Source organism: Sapajus apella, unplaced genomic scaffold, assembly GCF_009761245.1.
Source record: "Sapajus apella isolate SASKATOON/1434 unplaced genomic scaffold, GSC_monkey_1.0 scaffold21, whole genome shotgun sequence".
Lineage (NCBI taxonomy): Eukaryota > Metazoa > Chordata > Mammalia > Primates > Cebidae > Sapajus > Sapajus apella.
The window spans coordinates 16792020-16807175 of NW_022436961.1; the positions used below are offsets into that span (position 1 = coordinate 16792020).

A 15156-nucleotide genomic window follows, 5' to 3' on the forward strand; every position below is an offset into this window, starting at 1 on the left:
AATTTTTTTCTAAATAAAACTAATATTGATAACACTTGCAAGGATATCATGCATTATAATTTATTAAGTATAATTTAGAATTAATAAGATTATGTTATTAATTCTTGCAAATAAAGATAAAAGCATCTTTGTATGCTCTGAATTTGAATCAACAAATAATAAATTATCTGATAACTGCCTTTTCTATATTTAACATTGGATTTATCCTCATTTAGTTTTTTCCTTTTGCTCTTTTTTTTTTTTAATTTTTAGTGTCAGAGGTACAGGAGTAGATTTGTTATATAGATAAATTATGTATCACAAGCATTTGGTATACAGATTATTTCATCATCCACATGAAAAGCACAGTACCAGATAGGTGGTTTTTGGATCCTATTTCTTCTTCCAAGCTCCACCCTCGAGTAAGCGACACTGTGTATTGTTTCACTGACATTGCCTTTGTAGGCATGTGTGTTCAATGTAGAGCTCCCACATACAAGTGAGAATATGTATGTTTTGGCTTTTTGTTCCTTTGTTTGTTAAGGATGATGGCCTCCAGATCCATCCATGTTTCCACAAAGAACATAATCTCATTCCTTTTTATTGCTGCATAGTATTCTGTGGCATATTTGTACCACATTTTCTTTACCCAATCAGGCATTGATGGGTTGATGGACATTGAGGTTGATTTAATGTTTTTGCTATAGTGAGTACTGCTTTGATGAACATATATGCAAATGTGTCTTTATGGTAGAATGATTTATATTCCTTTGGGTATATACCCAGTAATGAGATTGCTGTGTTAAATGGTAGTTGTTTTTAGTCCTTTGAGAAATCTCCAGACTGCCTTCCACAGTGGCTGAACTAATTTACATTCCCATAAGCCTGGTGCAAGCATTGCCTTTTCTCTGCAAACTTGCAGAGAAATTTGAAGCTGGGGAATGCAATGTCTATAGCTTTGTTCTTTTTGCTTAGGATTGTTTTGGCTATGTGGGCTCTTTTTGTTTCCATATGAATTTTAGAATAGATTTTTTCTAATTCTGTGAGAATGCCCTTGGTAGTTTGATGGTAATCACATGGAATCTCAATTCCTTTTAACAGGAGAATATTTTAATCAAATCATGTATTTTTAGACCCACAAACCTTTTACAGTTATTCAGGGTCTAAATTTCAAAAAATAAAAGGTGCTCTGAGAACAGATAACTTTTTAAGTAAATAAGGAAAGCATTATGAAATTATATGAGATTATATCATTGCTAGATTTATACATTATTACTAAATATTTAAAAAAAATCACAGTTTTCTAGAGTCTTTCTGTAGCTTGAGCATGGATATCATCTGAACTCTTTCAAAAAGGAAAATGATAGTCCAGTTCTCACATAATTTGTATGTAACATGTAATTTTATATACTTGTCACAAATAACATTTCTGTTACATATTTATAGGAAAAATAATTCTGAGTCTCAAAGGTAGCAAGATGGAAAAATTATAATTCAGTATTTCAGACTGCATTCAACAAATGGAAAATTCTTAGGGTAAATTAGGAAGTTGTTATTTTTCTTAAGTGTCAAGTTTTCTAAGCATGTTTTGGATAGGAATCTTTAAAGCACTCCTTTGCAAAGTAATGTGGCGTGACTTATGTAGTCAAATCTCAAGTAACGATATTGTACGCTGCTTAAAAACCTAGAGCGTTGCTTCTCGGCCATTTGGCTAAGATCAAGTGTAGTATCTGTTCTTATAAGTTTAAAACCTAGAGCAGCATTGCCCAACATACTGTTCAGTGTAATATTCTTTGTTAAAAATATTTTTCTGAGGCCAGGCGTGGTGGCTCACACCTTTAATCCCAGCCCTTTGGGAGGCCAAGGTGGTGGACCACCTGAGGTCAGGAGTTGGAGACTAGCCTGACCAACATGGGGAAACCCCGTCTCTACTAAAAATACAAAATTAGCCAGGCATGGTGGCACATGCCTGTAATTCTAGCTACTCGGAGACTGAGGCAGGAGAATTTGCTGGAACCCAGGAGGCAGAGGTTGCAGTGAGCCGAGATCGCACCATTGCACTCCAGCCTGGACAACAAGAGCGAAACTGCATCTTAAAAAATAAATAAATAAAATAAAAGAAGTAAAAAGTATTTATCTGGTTAAATAACTGGGAGTCATTACAAAATGTTTTTCCACCTTGACATTATTCCATACATAGTAGAGGCTTTAACAAGTGAACTTGTCTTTTATTACCCAGGTTTTTCTGTGGGTTTGGTTTTTGCTGTTCAGTGTTTTGGTTTTTTGCATATAATTTGTTTTCCCAAAAACTCTTGCTGATACTTTGTAGAACTAAGTGTTCAATGAAACACGTTTGGAAACACTGATACAATGTAACATGAGTCTCCACTAAGAGATTTATATCCCAGTCTGATTAAAGATGAATACTGCTGCCTTCTGCATGCAGGGTCTTAGAGAAAAATTTATGGAAGAAAACATATGTTTGTAGAACATTCTCAGTTATGAAACAAAAAATCACATTGTCATAACTTTAAAAACTAAAGAATTAGTTTGCATTCTCAGCTAGTATTTCAATTTTTTATTCACTTAAATATTTTGATTCTTTAAATGTATTTAATATTATTTTCCCAAATGAATTTTTTCTAAGATAAATAATGTCATTAGAATAGTAATCATTTTCTTTTTAATATGAGAGACAGATATATCATATTTGACTGCAGACTTTCATTTTATATTTTTATTTACATTTACTTAAAATGTAATGTACATTTTAAAATTTTACAATGTATTACATATATATATATTTTGAATAATTCCAATATAAATATATTTCCAAAAGGATATAATACAGTATGTAGAAACTTTATTGTAATGTAAATATGTTATATCAACAATAATTTAAAGTAATAATTTAAAATTAAAATGTGCAACATTTTTGAAAAGTATGCTTATAGATATTAAAATTATATAGTGACATTAACCAAACTGACATAAATTACACTGTCCCAGTTGTCCAAATTTATTCTTCCTGTTACCTGAAATATATGACAATAATTAAAATTTTTTAGATATAAAATCTTTAATTTTGTAAAAGCACAAAATATATGTTAATATGTAGAAATATTAAACTTTAACATTGTTTCAAAAATGCAAGATTTTGAAACATGAGGCTTAGCAAAGGGGAAAAACAAGAAAAAAAATGTAAGGTAAGAGTTCAGCATACTCAAACCAGGCAATGATTTTTTTCTGAAAATTAGGCTTATGCTCATGAAAAATCATGGACTTTATTGTTCTGTGGGAAGAATTAACATTTACACAAAGAAACTAAGAGTGTGTGCCAGATTATGTAAACTTAGGGTAAATATAATTAGAGTTTCCTATACATCTCAAGAAATTGTAAAGTAATTCTGTAAATGGCCTTACATTTGAGCTCATTTGAGTTATATAATTTTCTGATAAAAATAGAGCATGTTTTCATTAGCCTAAAGTGAAAGTCAGATTCAATTAATTAAATTTTCTATACAAAAGCAATTACTAAACGAATTCTACTTAAAATTTCTCCTGTTGACTGTTTTATGCTAAGAAAATTTAACCTTTTATCTTAGAAAGCAACCTACTTTGTTGCAATTGTTAATTTTTGGAAGTATAAACTTTGGGTGATCCAGCTTGAGACTATTTTCTAAAAATAGTCTTATTTTGACTTCCCGAATAAAGTATCCCCATTATATCATAACCTATTAAAAATATATTTGAAGAAGTGTTAAAATGATTAAACTTTCAGGTACCACATTATTAAACAGACCTCTAGAACATGATAAGATTCAGAGAGATGCTAACTTGTTCAATGAACAATAGATATTTTCAGATATGTAACTTCTGTTCTGTTTGTTGTTTTTTGAGATAATTTTTCTTTTTTAGGTCATGAAAAAAATACAAATCCAGCCTTCATGGACTGACATGCCAGGCTGGCAGGAATAGCATCACTTGAAGGCTATCATATGCCAATTATTTGTGTATTACATATATATTTCAATTGTTAAAGCCATCATGGAGGAGATCATGTTTGCAAATAATGGCTTTGAGTTTAACATATGCATTTTTATGAGAATAATTGCCTTCAGTTTTGGCTACTTTTCCTTCTCCATTTCCTTAAATTTTCAAAATATACTATGTAATTTTATAAACTATACATGTATCACATTTTTGAACACGGTATTTTATGAACAAAGACTGACCACTGTACTGAAGTAAGTAAACATTTGCAATTCCCTTGGATTATCATTTGCACATCATTACAGAACTTAGTGTCATTGCAGGACAAAAAGAAAATCATTTTCTGATAATTCAAATAAGTTTTTTCTTTACACATATGGGATAAATGTTTTCTCCATTATAGCAGAAAAACCTAACACAGTGTTCCAGATACAGTGCCATATTTTTACATTTTCTTTCAGCATTTTAATTTCAGAATATGTGAATAATGTAAAAAGAACTATATATTTTAAAAAAATAATAGCCACCGTGTTCAAATATTGCTCTAACTTTTCTTGCATGTAATCTTTTAATGTTAACAGTTTTTGCATCTGTCACATTATCAAATTAACCCAAGTAGATCAATATTACTTCAACTTGCAAGAGACAAAAAATAGAGCAGAATTATATATAAATATTTGCTGAATGTAGATTAATATTTTGATTATAAATAACACAAAACAAAAACAAACAGAAAGTTCAAGCAGATTAAGTTCCATCACTTTTTTCCTTACTTGTCTTCAGTATCATAAATAAACTTTTAACCTGTGTGATTATGATCTGAATTTGGGCAGGCCACTCTGCTGGCCCAAAATTAACAAACTAACTTTAAGTTAGTTAAATCAAATAATTAAATATCAGTTAAATATTATTTCTTAGAAGAATTGGTTTTTTTAGAAGTCCAGATGGAATTTATATTAATTTGCTTATAGGTGTTTAGGGAATGGCAAAAATATTGTAAGGGGAATTTTTTTTTTAACCAGTGTGGGCAGTTAATGGGTCAGTCTCCTCTCTCAGAGGCTTGGAGTCTATTTTAGTCTCACCAGTAATAGGTGTACCACCAAACTGAACTGAGCCGGCTTTGGAAACCAGAGTTACTGTAATGCAAAAGGCAGTTTCTCTTAAGTAGTTCATATTAGATACTGGTTCTCTGTTTTGTTTTCCTGTGCTTTAATTGTTCTAATTATTTCTTACTATTCATTTTCCATGGTGCCTATGATGAGATAACTATGAACACACTCACAAGTTGGATTCAGGAAAGTTACCTTGTCTCTGTACTCTAAAATACAAAATCTGAGGTTTCTCAGTTGGAAACTTTTCTGACCTAAACTTCTCTGTGTGACTTGTTGAGTAGTTTTAAAGTTGAATTTTGGGGTTTCTAAATTCTACAATGTTTTTAGGTCAGTCAGTATGGTTGGCCATGAAGGTTTATCAAACTGTACCCTGAAGTACACTAAATAATATAAAACATTAGGATACGCAAGTTTAAAAGAATACTTTACCCAACCTCTGTCTCATTTATATGATTTCCTCTCCTTTTAGGGAATTTTTTTTACCATAGCTTAGGTTCATAATTTAATGTGTCATTGATAAATATTTTTAAATACCTTCACAGTAATTCACAAGCTAATAATTTATTATTCAATCATTATAATATTTTAGGGATAGAAATAATCATGCCAAACCATAAGGAGAATCTTGAGAATTCATGTTAAGACTACAAATAAAATGTTCCACAATGATGTGAGAACATCTGATTCAACAGATTTGTAAGAGAGTAAGAGAGACAGAGAGAGAGACAGAGAGAGAGAGGGCGAGAGAAAGAGAGAGAGCATGAACAAGAGCAAGCGGTGGGGGAGAGAGAAAGAGAAACTACATTAGTTTTGGGGTATATTTTGTGGTAATGCTCAAGTTCATTTTACAGCCAACTCATTCTACCACATCTTACATGAAGAGAAAAAGAACCTCCACAATAAATCTTTAGACATGACATGAGCCACACTGATTGTTTCAAGCATTTTATAAGAAACAAAATCCAGATGAAATATGGCCCCCAGGAGTATGTGATTATACAATGAGCACACATTCTTAATACTCAGGACATCAAGGTTCATATTTCTTATCATTAGGGTCCCCTTTTAAGATTTTCCAAAGGGGTGGGCCTTCCAAAGTTAAAAAAATGTAGATGCTTAGTACTGGATCATACACTCAGACTAGCATAGTTTTCCTTATGCTACCAGTAGGTAAAATCAACAGGAATGATGGTCTGTGTTAAAATAGAATTTGTCCAGTGCCAAAAAAGGGTATCCTACATGTGAAGCATTGAAAATTTAATATCAGTTCATTATTTAGAATTCAACTGTAGATTAAAAAATTACAGTAAAAGTTTTTTCTTGCTTTTTTATTTCTCTAGCTACAGCAATCTTTTATTCATTTGAAATCTAGTATAATATCTTAGTCACTCATCTCTTGACTCTGTTTTCCTAATTGACACCTGGTATTCAAATGTTCAGGTAGGCACATATCCTACTACAGAAGGCTTTTATAATTAGGAATGAAAAAGTTCTTATCTTAAACACACTTATAATAAATGAGACTCAGCCTGTTACAGTGTCATTGCTTATTTTCTTCATAGAATTTTCCACCACATGACATTATCTTGTTTATTTACTTTTATGTTATTTGTGGTCTGCATTTCTCCCACTGCCCAGAAGCTCCAGGAGAGATTGGCCTTGTCTATCTTTGTTTGATCAACCAAGTTTGCTTAGCAGTACCTAGAAGAGTGGCTGATATATAGAGGTGCTTGTTACTATTTATTGAATACATGAGCGGATGAATGAACTAAAATATAAAAAAGTAATAGAGATTAATTTCTCTGAAACACAGCTTTCTTGTCTATAAAACTTGGATAAGTTGAACTTAATCCAAAAAATATTGAGATTATATTTTTAAAAGTAATGTAAATTGTCTTAATTTATTACACAATAAACAATATATGGTTAGTCCATGTTAGTTCATTTATGCCTGTCTTTGAACAGCATACTACCAAGTAAAGTTGTTACTCAGAACTCAGAGAACTTGCATAACCCAGATAATTCCATTGTATACTTTGCATTACATAATGGATCATAATTTGTCAAATGCTTGACAACTTTCCACCTCAGTTGCCACCTTCCTTATTCCTTTCATTTCAGTATATAGCTCCATATGTTACACTTCTACCTTAGAGTAAAAAAAGAAATACTATAACACAGGATTAAACACATTAAATCTGTGAAGGATACAAAGTAACATTGATGTATCTAAAAAATATTAGGCATTAAATCCCCTTATTTTACAATCAGGAAACAGGCTGCGTGTTGAGTTGAAGACCTTGATATCATCTGACTGCTAAAATAGAACAGATGTGTTGCAGTTAGGCAATCATTCCAGAACTTTGATTCTATAAATGATCATACCACTCTTTCCCAGAGAGCTTAAACTTACACCTAAACCATTCTCAATATCCTGTGATCCATTTTGATAGCCCTTTTCAGTTGATCAGAGTTAGCATGCCAAGTGAAATCCATGTATGATCACATATTGTCTACACCTCTCACTTAGATTAGATGTATATAGGTTATTAGATGGTATCTGAAATGAAACACAGGAATTGAAATCTGATTTTTTATTTCAAATTTACTGATATTCCTTTTGAAAAATTCAAATTCATTTTATTTATGGGAATTTTATCAGTTCATTATGAAGAGCCACTATAAAATAAACAGACTTCTAAAGGTGAAATGTAAAAATAAATGAATATTCTTTTAATTTTTAATTAGAAGTTTCAATTCTTATTTATAAATTTTTTTCTATTCATCTTTTGCTTTGAAGTAATAACTTATATTTATTTTTCAAGACTCTCAGCCTACTTTTAAATACTGACTTGATATTCTATGCTGTACATTCAAAACTTAGTGGAATGTCATTAAATCAGTTATAAATTCAAGATGATCTATAAAATATAATTTAGTAATTCAGTTGACCCAATGAAACAAGGAATTATGTATTTCTAGAACTTTGGCTATCTATTTCTTAGGCTTTATATTTCCTTAATTAATTTTGAAAGCTAATGATTGACTTTTCCCATGATGTCTCAAAGCCCTTAGTTGTGGTGTCCAGTGAATTCATAATCTTTTCGCAAGTTGTAAACGCTAGGAAAGTACTAGGTTTTTCATGTTCTTAAAATTCAAATAGTACAGAGTTTTAACAAGACTTTTAATCTACAATACTTTTCAAATTACTCTTACATTGCATGATCAACTCATCTATAGACAGTGTTAGATAATACAAATACGATGGCGCAATAAGAGAAACTAGATGCACTTTTGAAAAAAATATGGCTAGTTCACAAATGCTTTGGATTTATTCTATTTATATTTCACGTTTTATACATCTTAATATTTTATGCATATTTTAATGATTCATAATTATGAATCAGTTGAGGTTTTCATGCTTTGCAATGCTCTAAACAATACCATAATCTCTTACCTTTTGTAATTGTTAAATAAAAGCAATAAAATTAGTAAAATCTATTTTCATAAAACTAATTTTAATAATATGAACATTTTAGTAAAATAGCACATCATGTTTTCTTTAGTCATCCTTCAATAAATACTTTGAAAATAATGTATTTTAGATTTAACATAAGGAAACATTATATATGTTAAGAAGAAGTGGTGTGTGTGTTCTCAAATGTTGAGAACAACATAATCTATACCATTTTCCCTTAAATCTTTGGTTTTCAGGAAAATTAAACATACATGTAATATTCAACATACCAACTAGGCATAGTGTTAAACCTTTTTGTTACTTCTGTCTTCTCTATGGCTTTCCTTTAATATTTTTGTTCTCTATATCATAAGAAAACGTATCCTTCTGGAAATAGCTGTATAGAGAAAATAAATGATTATAACCTAGAAAATATGGCTAGATCTACTAAAAATATCTGGAAAACTAATTTGATGTTATATTTAGTAATAGTTTATAAAATATACTGAGCCTTATTTTTAGACCAATTTATTCATTTTATCATTATGATTTATATGTACCACTTTTTAAAAACAATGATTTAGGGATGTTTTTGAGAAAAAGTTTAGTATATATTTATAAGCTACACTTAAATCTTTTTTCTCTGACAGACTTTCTCTTTTTTGTATCAGTGATGTTTGAGTGATGAAAACACTAGGGGTTCCAATTATATTTTAAATAAATCAAGTGATTCCATTTTTAGTTAGAATAATTTTTTTAGCTGAATGTGTTAATTTTTAAAAAGTGTTAGTGAATACTATAAAAGTGAAATTTCTTCATTACCATAAAACCTGCTTTCATGGCAATTAATAATTCTTACTAAGAGGGAAAGAGAAATGTAACTAAATACCTTCATTTCAAAATTTGTCATGTGCCCTCCCTAAAGAGGGTAAGTTTCTGCATGGTAATTAGAAGAAGTTACAGGAACATTTAAAAATCACACAGGTGCTATTTTCTGGAGCAGTTATTTTAGTAATATACTAATCTTCTGAAAACATTAATATAATATTGCATTGAATTATCTGGCTTAATACCCATTCCCAACCTCAATTCTCCATAGTCCCATGTAAAATAATAAGAAATGTATATATCAGCCAGTTTCTTGTTCTTAACACAGAGCACCTAAAACCCTTGTAAATAGGGATGCTAGGAGAAGTTTTTGTTTTCATATTTGGTCTTTAAGCCATTTCCTGAGAGAGAACTCCTAAGACCTTGGTCATTTCTGAGTGAATAGTAGTGTCTTTTCTTCAAATGAGGTGACTCTGTGGAATCCTGGAAGGAAGTTGGTCACCAGGAAGACCAAGCTTGGGACTAGAAACTTGGGACTTACAGGCTCACTTTCTAATTTCTAGCAAGAGGTAGAGGTTGGGGGGGGTGGGCTGGAGTAAATAATTCATCATTCCTACATGATGAAGCCTCCATAAAAAATTCAAAACTATGAGGTTCAGAGAGCTTCTGGGTCAATTAATATATTCATGTGCTGGGAGAGTGACAAGCCCCAACTCCCTGCCCTCTGGCCTCTTCTAAACCTTAGCTTACATGCCTTTTCATCTGGCTGTTCATCATCCTTCAAAATACTCTCTGTAATAAATCAGCAATAGTAAATAAACTGTTTTTCTCAGTTCTCTGAGCCACTCTAGCAAATTTTCAAACCCAAGAAGGGATCATGGGATTAGTAGCCCATTAAGACAGAAATTGTGGGTAACCTGGGGTCCTATTACTTGTGAATTGGGTCTGGAATAGGGGGAAATCTTGTGGGATTGGGCCCTTAACCTGTGACATCCGTGCCAACTTCAGTTGGTGTGGAAATGTAATTAAATTGTAGGACATGCAACTGGCATGGGAGTATTGGTTATTGTGGGGGAAAACTACACATCTGATCCCAGTGTTGCGTGTGAGTATAGAGAAAAACTTGTTTCCTTATTTGCCCCACTATTAAAAGAGGTTAGCAAATCCAGGCGTTAGTATGGTTGGTAAATGTCCTAAGAATCTGCTGGAAATAAATGTGCAAGTATTTGGTTGCACACATAACCAAACCATCCAAAACTTTCTAGTTTCAGAATGTATATGCTTCCCTGAGCTGAAAGCACTCATTTGTATTCTGTTTAGAATTAACATTTGGAAGTTTTCGTGAGGAATGTAAATAGTTCTGTTTTGTTTCTAAATAATATCTGGAACTGTGTAGAGACACTTGGATAGCAAGGGGAAAAAAAAAGTAATAGTGACTCTTGGTCTGGGGGAACTTCCTGTGAACACTGTTTTGTTTTGGAAACAATGTGGCACAATGTCTGTCTCAAGGTATGTACAGCATTGGACTGGATATATGCTAAAAGTTAATAAAGTCCATGCGATTACTTCAAATCCTCCTGGATTAAGATATAGTGAATGTAACAAGGAAATGAAGAAATACATCAAATAAGTAATGCTGATTAGTATCTGCTTATATTCTTCATTGCATATATGTGTATTGTTGTGTGTAATGTGATATATGTATATGCAGCGGTATAAGTTTGTGCACATAATTTTTTTGGTCTCAAAAATCAAATCAGAGGGATTCTACGAAGAATAAACTATTAGCTTATCATTGAATAAAGTGTAGTGATTTTATCATTAAATTGATTTGAATTCTTCAGTTTTATTGGTCATATATTTACAAGGGAAAATATGACCAGGTTTTCATGAGAAGCATTTTTATCCTGTATAAGTATGTGGATTAAGCTTAATATTTTTAAGACATACATCTTAATAGAATTGATTTTTAAAATACAGAACTGAAAAGGTCTCTACTCACTATTAATACTCTTCTTTGAACTGTTTTTAAAAACTCAATAAAATAAATGAAATGATCGCATGTAAGATTTGATCCTCTTTGTTTTGACTATCACATTTAATCATGATTACATAGTAGCACCAAAATTAGGACAAATTACAAGAATCACAGGAGAGATCTTAAATTATATGAGCTCATTGCATGCTTTGAAAGGTCTCATTTCAGAGAAAAAAAAAAGGTTTCCAACTGCCAAAACTTTGCTGCATTTTCTCTCCCCCAAAATACACCCCAATTCACTTCAATCTAAACAAAAGATACAATAGACTGATTTTTGAATAGATATGTTATCTACAGTTTATAGGACAGACAGTCCATTTAAATAGAAAAAGTGATTTTACATAAAGCAAGATAGAGTACAAAAGCACAGCTTTTGTAATTTTGGTAATATTGCAATTTTACAAACATGTTGCATAGTATGTGTAAGAAAATAGTTCCATTTTTTATATATCTATACAAGAAAACATTTACATGAAAGTACAAAACAAAATAAACGAATCATGGACCTGATTTAAAGAATTGTATAAATAACAAGACACTCAAACTCCAAATTACATATCTCCATTGTTAACGAATGTCCTTGCCCATCTTTAACCCTGTTTGGCTTTTATTTATAAATATTCGAACAAATCAGATATTAAGACTGAAAAGAAAAAAAGAACCACAGTTCATTATACCTCATTTCCTTTAATGTTTTTCATTGGCTTTCTCAAAGAGCAGACCCATATCAGTTAACACTTAAAAAATAGCCCTCTGATTTTACGAGCATTTCAAATTAATTATATTCTCCAAATAATGTTCAGCAAGCAGTGAAAGTTTAAACTTGGCTAAGTAAATCCATACTGGGCCCATTTTGGAATATGGTCTTTATATATTGGTTTTATGAATACCAAGGAGTTTGTTATGCATGTATAAAATAAATGTAGACCACACTAATGATGTTTCCCTTCTGAAACAAAAGCATTCATTAATTTCTACAGCTCAGAATCCTCCAAGAAGAATGTTTTCTGACTCATGTTATAATTATAAGCCCCCCCATTCATTTGAATAAATTAGTAGGAGCAGCAGAGTTTTAGAGTTAAATACAATAGAACTCCTAGTCTTTGGTCTTTGACATTTAAATAACGAATGCATTGCAGTATAAAACAACATGAATAACAGTGTTCAATTAAGTTATTGATTATGATTGTTGAAAATGAATACAAATGCAATTTTCCTTTACTTTGTGATAATATTTTGCACTGTTCATTACTGTAATATATATACCAGCATATAAAGAAAATAATTTCTCCATATGTCATTAAATATGATCACATGAACAATTCTTATTAGACCACAGCTACTGGAAGAATTTGGTGACAAGATCTCATTCATATAAAACTCAAATATGAATTTGGCTTTGATGGTTTTATAGAAAATTTGGCCACTAAATACTTTCAATGATTTTCATAATTTAACAGTATATTGACATTATTTGCTGTGAAATATAACACTCATATTCATTAGACACTCTCTAGGCTATTGGGGCCTCATACATAGATACCATTTGCAGTGAAATGATATGTTAGGAGTTTTATTGTATCAAATGCCATTTTTTGTAAAATGAGGCATTCTTTAGTTGTCATTCAGACAGAATATGTAGGAATTTTGAATGGAATAACATAAGCAATTCAACAATTAATCTCTGTGATCATACTATCATTTCTTCAAAAGATTAATGCTTTATAGCTTTAAGGAAATAATAGAAAGACCAACAGGATGTTTATATTTGGTTAATATTTCTATTAATTGCCTAAACAGTCATTTTGAATCAAACTCAAATGCATTATTTTCCTTTTTAACATCAACCATATTGTTAAATCCTTTGCACCAAGCATGATTTTTCCAAAGGAACTTTACTGTTCAAATGGTAAGAACAAAAAAGGGAATATAAAAATGAGCATAAGAAGTAGGTTGCTAAAAGGAGTTGTATTTCAACACTTACAAGCAGTTTTTTAAGGTGCAAAAGGAGATTACAAATGCTAGTTCAGATGGCTACTTAACCTAAGATTTATGAGTACTTCCTTAAATAAATCAGAGAAATTTAAAAATCAAAGTGACCAAAGAAAATGTCTAGTTTGATATACGCCCTCACAGATAAATGAACTGTGACTAACATAATTAAATATATATCTTAACTAAGTTCATATGACTAGGTAGGGGCAGACCTAGAACTGGAATTGGTGGCTGCATTTTCTGAGATTTGAAGTACTGTAGATCTAGGGATTCCCAAGTTACAGTAAAATTTGAAGTGCATAAGTGTCTTAAACCCTTAGATAAATAATTATGTGCCAAATTATAAAGAATATCATTTACAATTTAAAAAATTATATATATAGGACTAGTAAGTACTGAATAGAAATTTTGGAAATGTTGAACAAAAGAAGTAGGAAATTTGGAAGTTTTTGTGGTTCTTGCTGTTTCTTTTTGAAGTTTTTTATTGAAATATTCTGAAAAAGAAAAGAATAATGTGTCCTCTTTGCGTCTTTCCTTTCGATCCCCCAAACCTAAACTCAAATAAATCTCAGTTTATGCATTCCTGGCAAAAAACTTAAATGCTAGCAATACTACCAACCTCTTTTTCGTCTCTCCTTTCTTCCTTCCTCTGCCGAACTGAGTATGAAGTTATTCAGATATGGGTAATAAGATAGCTGAGTCATGTCGATGTAGTACACAGTAAAGGACTCATTTTTCTCAGTGTCATTTGGGGAAGCCAATATTTATATCATAAGTAAACTGCATTATATTTATACATGTTGTAACATAAAGATGGTACTGGGAAAACAGATAATGAATCTGTTTGGGTAGTCTGCTATTATGGGACTACTGTATTTTTTTTTTAAGCCTTTTTTTTTTGAATGTGAAAATAGAGGACTTCTGGGGACATTCTTCTAAGCCTTCACTATAGGCTCGATCTCAGGCAGGGCTATTCTTTTAGACTCAGAAATCTGAAGAGTTAGTCAAGTAACTTAAAGCAATTATTTGGTGTTGAATGGGAAAGCCATCTCTATCACTGTTTTTTCTACTAAATTAAACAGATTTTTATATCACATGGATACAGTCTAAATCTTTCAAGCTTGTAAATTACTTTTGAATTGTGTCTATACTTTTCAGAATATATTTGAATTAAAAATTTGATGGCCCCCTGACTGGAATTGGTTTTTACATCTTGTTTTCCCAGTTTTCCATCTTTTCTCCTCTTATGATATATAATTTAAATTTTCAGTTTTCTTTTTTGCCTTCTGTAATATATGTACTTGAAATTAGAACATGTTGGAATAGTAAGGAACCTCAAGACACAATTTATTCAATACTTTTGCTGTAAAGTTGGGTAAACTGAAGCCTGGAGAGATTTCCAAACTGCCTAAAACAGCTCAATTGATGTAGAAGACAGCTGAAATTAGAAACAGGACCAGTTCCTAATCAAAAGAATTATTCCCATTTGAATCAGAAAGTTTCTAATTGTTTCAATAGAAGGATGATTAGAACTTGAATATGCCTCAAATTACTACATAATGTTTCCTTAAAATTCCATAATATAGTGATTAGCACACATAATTTCTCAACATTTCTTGTTATACTTTATTTTGCAAAGACCAGTGTGAGATTTCTTGTATTAAATTCTCTTAATTTTAATATAAATTAAACTCTTGTGTTATGAGATAACTTTGTAAGCAACTGTATAATTATTTCAATATTGATTTAAAGAG

General features: G+C 31.1%; 1 pseudogene; it reads left to right on the plus strand.

Annotated features, from left to right (window-relative positions):
* The first annotated feature begins 1670 nt into the window (after window positions 1-1670).
* Window positions 1671-1820, plus strand: LOC116558530 (annotated as a pseudogene).
* The last annotated feature ends 13336 nt before the right edge of the window (window positions 1821-15156 follow it).